Source organism: Mus pahari, chromosome 2 (genome assembly GCF_900095145.1).
Source record: "Mus pahari chromosome 2, PAHARI_EIJ_v1.1, whole genome shotgun sequence".
Taxonomy (NCBI): Eukaryota; Metazoa; Chordata; class Mammalia; order Rodentia; family Muridae; genus Mus; species Mus pahari.
In genome coordinates, this window is record NC_034591.1 from 147,811,864 (window position 1) to 147,818,420 (window position 6,557).

The window sequence follows — 6,557 nt, forward strand, 5'->3', positions numbered from 1 at the left end:
TGGACATAGTACTACCGGAGTATCCAGCAATACCATCCTTGGGCATATATCCAGAAGATGTTCAAACTGGTAATAAGAACACATGTTCCACTATGTTCATAGCAGCCTTAATTATAATAGCCAGAAACTGGAAAGAACCCAGATGTCCCTCAACAGAGGAATAGATACAGAAAATGTGGTACATTTACACAATGGAGTACTAATTAGCTATTAAAAACAATGAATTTGTGAAATTCTTAGGCAAATGGTTGTGTCTGGAGGGTATCATTCTGAGTTAGGTAACCCAATCACAAAAGAACTCACATGATATGCACTCACTGATAAGTGCATATTAGCCCAGAAACCTAGAATACCTAAGATACATTATGCAAAACATATGAAACTCAAGAAGAAGGAGGATACTCTATCTCTCCTTAGAATGGGGAACAAAATGTAACTCCATGGAAGGAGTTACAGAGACAAAGTTTGGAGCTGAGATGGAAGGATGGACCATCCAGAGACTACCCCACCCGGGAGTCCATCCCATAATCAGCCACCAAACCCAGACACTATTGCATATGCCAGCAAGATTTTGCTGAAAAAAACCCTGATATAGCTGTCTCTTGTGAGGCTATGCCAGTGCCTGGCAAACACAGACGTGGATGCTCACAGTCATCTGTAGGATGGAACACAGGGCCCCCAATGGAGGAGCTAGAGAAAGTACCCAAGGAGCCAAAGGGGTCTGCAACACTATTGGTGAAACAACAATATGAACTAACCTGTACCCCCAGAGCTTGTGTCTCTAGCTGCATATGTAGCAGAAGATGGCCTAGTCGTCCATCATTGGGAAGAGAGGCCCCTTGGTATTGCAAACTTTATAAGCCCCAGTATAGTGGAAAGCCAGGGCCAAGAAGTTGGTAGGGGAGCAGGGCAGGAGAAGGTTTAGAGGAATTTTGGGATAGCATTTGAAATGTAAATGAAGAAAATATCTAATAAAAAAAAGTTAGCACCACAAAAACCACCACTATCAATGTGCCTGTCCTTCAATTTCTGTTCAGCCACATGTTTTGTACATAGAGTTAAATTACATAGGACAGATTCTCTCAAGTATACTATCTCAAAATAACTAACTTCCATCTATAAATTGAACATCATTCAATTACTACGTTTTAAATTTTTACTGAGTAACATCTACACTTGCAGACATAAATCATGTGGGTTTGTGANAAGGTATATGACNATAAAACTATGAAAGAGAATTGGCCTTCCTTTTCATTCTATCAAAAATGCCTTGAGGTTCCCCCCTCCAATGTCTGCTAGTAAAGCCTGTGCTCTGTGTCCATATGAAGAAATAAAGGGAAAAAATGTTTTTTCAGATGCTTTGGGAGTAACAATGCATTTCACAACCATACTTGTGAATTTGTTTGATATTTTATTATAGTCCTCCTTTTCTTGACATTAGCCAAGAAAATGCATTTAAATATGTACCCAGAAAAAAAGAAGTTGATAGAAGTTTAGGTTAGGAAAGGTGCTACATTCTTTCCAGTAGTGACAAGCGCCAGCAGGCCCCCAAAACCTGGGCGCTGTCCTGAGGCAAAAGTTCAAGGATACTCAGTCTCCTGGAATGGTGGCATTTTGTATAACAAATGCTCCAATGTCCTTGCTTTAGCTGGAAAACATATCCATGTGCTTCCCTTAATACATAGCCATGTTAGATCCTAGGCAGTCAGTCCTTGAGCTGACCCTGGGTCTAGGCAGCTAGTCACTGCCCTACATAGGAATTTGCCACTCTCTAGGAAGAAGGAAGTTTGTGATCTAAAGAGGAACCAGGGTAGATACTTAGAACCATAGGTAGCTGAGTTACACCCAGACACAAGCATTACAATGGCCTAGGGGGAAGGTGGACTATAGGATCTATGGCAAGGTCATGTGACTTTGAGCTGACTTTAGGTGTTCTGTTTTTGATCCCAGTTGTTAACATTGAATGTTATCCCAGTTGGTTCCTGCCTGCCCTTCCAGGTTTGCATTTCCCTCTTTTGTGTACTTACTTCCCTATTTTCTTCTGTATAAATAGTCTGATGCTCAATTTGACAATTCGCATTCAGATACCATACTCCCTTGTGTCTGGTGTCAATTTGTCAGCCCACATTCGATGAATCCTTGCTCACCTGCAACCAGAGACCCGTTCCCCGCAGATCAGGGACCCTAAGAAAGTCCGTCTGCTGCAGAAAGGAATGGCTTACAATCAAAAGTATTATGCTGACCATTTTCCCTGATGTCATACTTTATATTGCATCATGTCAAGATATTTTCCTGGAAGTCTTTTCCATGTGTTTGAAGCAGTAGTGGGATATACTGCTGGGGTCAGAAGACTATAGTTCAATTGGGTTTACAAAGGAAAAATAAGTGTGTTAATATTCAACTGTGATTAAAATGTGACATATAATGGTCAATGAAGATAAAGGAAGTACTGTTTTCAGTTCTTTCACCCTTTCAGTTAATGCAATGAAAAGAGAAATTCATTTCCTCCTCTGTTGTATGTAACTGCTGCTGTTAATAATCTCTATTTTATCACAAGCCTCTATTTAACTAATATAAAGAAACACAAGATTTTCATAAAAGTACATTAGAGTAAGTCAAGTTCAGTGATACATTGAGAACACAAAGTAGGGATAATGTCCCAACAATGCCACAAATTTATTTGCAATTGATACCCGCTGGAAAAGAGAAAATCAGTTCTCTCCAAGGGAGTAGAGTACTACTCTACACATCACCATGTTCCTTAGCAGGCCCTTCACACAGTAGATAGCCAACACAAAACAGACTCCATGTTTTTTGCCGTTCAATTTTTATTTTGTTTTATTTCAGTATTTTTCTTATATCTTTTCTTTTCCTTTGTTTTTATTTTAGGGTTTGGGGCTTGTGTTTTGCTTTGTTAGATAGAATATAACATGAAGTTGGGTAGGTAAGAAGATTGGGAAAACGTAGGAGATGTTGGGGAGAGGAAAGAATATACTCAAAATATATTCTGAGAAAACACTTTTAAGATTAAAATTTTTGAAAGGCACTTATTCATATTCAACATTTAGGATTTTTGTCATGTTTACTGAGTATAAGTGTAAATATGATCAGAGAAAAAATCACATTATTTTATAATGTAGAAAAAGGATTTGAACACTTAAACGTTCTTCACAATAATAACATACAGACAAAAATGCAGGTAAATTCATAACAAATGAGAAAACTTACTGCCTTTCTTTAGCAATCAGGAGAGAAACAGGACACCAACTCTTATCTGCATATTAGTTAAGTTTTTAACCAAAGCAATAGAACAAGAAAAAGAGACAGAAGGAGGTATAAAACGAAGAAGTGAAATATCATGCTTTGCAAGTCTGATCCTACATGAAGAAGGGATAAACAAATTGGTCACACCAGCAGGATGCAAAGCAGCTTACAAAAAAATCTAGTCTTCCACAACCAAAGCCAGCCTCACCTGAAGCATCAGCAATACAATCCATTCCCACTGGCCTCAACTAAAACATTATGAATAAAGTTATTAAAAAATGAAAAGAAGACTACAATGAAATTATATATATAAAAAATTTACCAGAAAAGAAACTATAGAAAGCCACAGAGGATCAAATACACCTTGACCATGGGTAAACAGAATTAGCTTTGGGGGAATGGACATCTTTCCAAGAGCTATCTACAGATTATTGTGATCAAAATCCTGATGACATTTTCCACAAAACTAGAATGGAAATCTTAAAACTTATATTGAACCATAAAAAACCAAACAGAATCTTAAAATGTTTTGCATAGAATATGCTGTTAGAAAACATTTTTCATATAAGAAATAAAATTATAAAAATAATTATCTTCTCAATATACAAATCAGATGTGATATACTTTCTTTACAGAGGTATGTTTATGTTCTTTATTTGGCATGTTTTCTTTGATAAGATTTAGTATTACTAACTTAAAATTTTAAAGGTTCTTGTCATGGTTTGCTATTCCTTCATAAAACATACAAATATAAAGGTGTTTGGTCAAGAAAAAGATAATAAGAATGTTAAAATATCTTCAATACCTGTCAAATGTAATTATGCACACCTGTATCTCAACACTTAAATGGCAGACATAACTATAATTGTGTGTAATTCTAAAGTAACTCCCATGTCATGAAAGGCTACTCAGACAGGAGGGAGGAAGAAGAGGGAGGAATGTGTTTGTTTGTGTGTCTGTGCATGTGTGTGTGTGTGTGTGTGTGTGTTTGTGTGTGTGTGTGTGTATGTGTGTGTGAGAGAGAGACAGAGAGACAGAGAGACAGAGACAGAGATAGTCAGAGACAGAGAGACAGAGAGAGACAGAGACACAGAGATACAGAGAGATACAAGCATTCAGAGATAGAGATAGACATATATAAACACAGACAGAATGAATGAGTCAGAAATACCCCCAACTCTCAAGTTTTAGTAAATGTAATTTTTTTAAAAAAATTTTCCTTAGCTTTTACATTATTTGAAATGATCTCATTTTGTTCTTTGGTTTTTCATTTGCGTTTATGAATCCTTGTTTTCCTTAACTATATTCTGTCTATAAAGCTAATACCTACTCCCAGAGCTTCAGAATACACATTTAATTTTGTAAAATGAAGAGACATTAAAACTATATTNGCANACAAACCAATTCAATTATTTAAACGTATTGCAGTATTGTCTCTGCATTATGGAACTGAAATGAAGTAGAAACTAAGGCCAGGTTTACAACTGGGATTCTTCTCAGCACTGTTTCTAGAGCTCTGACTCACAATGTTGGAGTGATATATAGCATATAGAGAAATGGAGTTGTTTCAATGATCCTTTCCTTTCCCAGCTCTTGCAGCTCTTGGGGGAGAAAAGCATAAATCACAAACACACAATGACTTTGCTTCAGGTTATTAGTGAATAACCACTATGATTTAATCGATTCCTAATATATATTTGGTGCCTAACATAAGGGGGATTTTTATTTTGGTACATGGGAGATTTTATTATTATTTTTGGTTTTGGTGGTGGTTGGTTGCTTTTTGCTACTATTGTTTTGGTTTGGTGGGTTTTTGTTTTGTTTTGTTTTGTTTTTTATTTGTTTCTGTTTTCTTTTTCCTGTTCTAGACAGGGTTTCTCTGTATAGTCTTGGTTTTCCTATAACTCACTCTGTAGACCAGGCTGGCCTTGATCTCAGAGACCCCTTGCCAATATCTCCTGAGTGCTGGGGTCAAATCTTATGCCAACACTTCTCCATGGTTCACCAGTTCTTAATTTTAACTAGAGGATAAGGACAAACTGCATGGAACTGAATATCCAGACTAAGTCTTACAATTTTGGACAGCAGGAATTGATCTCTGATTTTAGAGAGCTACATGGGGATACTTTAGCCTCCTATCTTGATATTCTAAGAATTATGCAGGGAGCTTTCTCTTAATTCAGCTGTCCAAATTGTGTCCTGACATTTTCAAGGCAATATTGTCATTAAAATAGACAGCAATATATATATATATATATATATATATATATATATATATATATATATATATATGGTTATCCCCTAACCTGTGGGGTCCAACTCATGAGAAGGGATTAGATTACCTATATTATTTTCTTGCTAAGCATGTTTCTGGCACTGATTAACAGTACAGAGACTTACAGAGACTGTCAAGGCCATAAACAAATTACTTACATGGAGTTTCTATTTTAAAAAAGATTGATTTTGTTTCTATTTTTTGTTTATTAGTAGACATTGAATGATAAGCACACATCACGATGTACCACTTCTGATATGTTTATTAGCTAATATAAAACCAAACCACTCCTCCAACAGGGTAGCCTTATGCAACAAGATTGAGGTACAGCTTAAATAAATACAACTGCCTCCATTTACTTTTAAAAGCTTTTAAACCCCCCTGCAGTTATTTTGTGGGAAAATGTGGAGATTAGCTCAGTTTGAAGTTTCCTTGGGCAGTCTTCAGATCTTCCCTGGATATTAGCCAGAGAACCCAAGCCTTGTCCCATAGCCCATTCCTCTTCAACGGGTTTGAATAGAAATATGATCATATTTATAAAAACTGAAATTTATATAAACTTAAAGAATTAAGACCTTTCAGGCTATAGGAAGCACCCAAATATAGCAAAAATTGAAGTGAAATCACTATTCAATAGTTCTGTTCTCTTTATTAGAAGTGAATTAAGTCAAGCTCACATACAAGGCTTACACAAATAAATGGAAACTAAGACACACTCTCATTCCAGATCCTTTACTACACTCACTGAGAAAGAAAAACTCCCATTCAGATGTTAACTTGCAAGTCTTTTTGGCATTATATATAAAAATATTCCCCTGGTTTGTCAAACAGAAGCTAAGAACAAAGAAACAGTGCATGCAGATTCTTGTTTGAAAGGTATTTCCTTTCATTCTCATGCAACAGGGATCTAATATCTAAAATGAAATTCTATCATCATTTGTTTACTAGTCACATGTTTTTCCTTAATTATTTGACTAACATTGAACAGAAAAGTACAGCAATGTGACATACAGCTTTT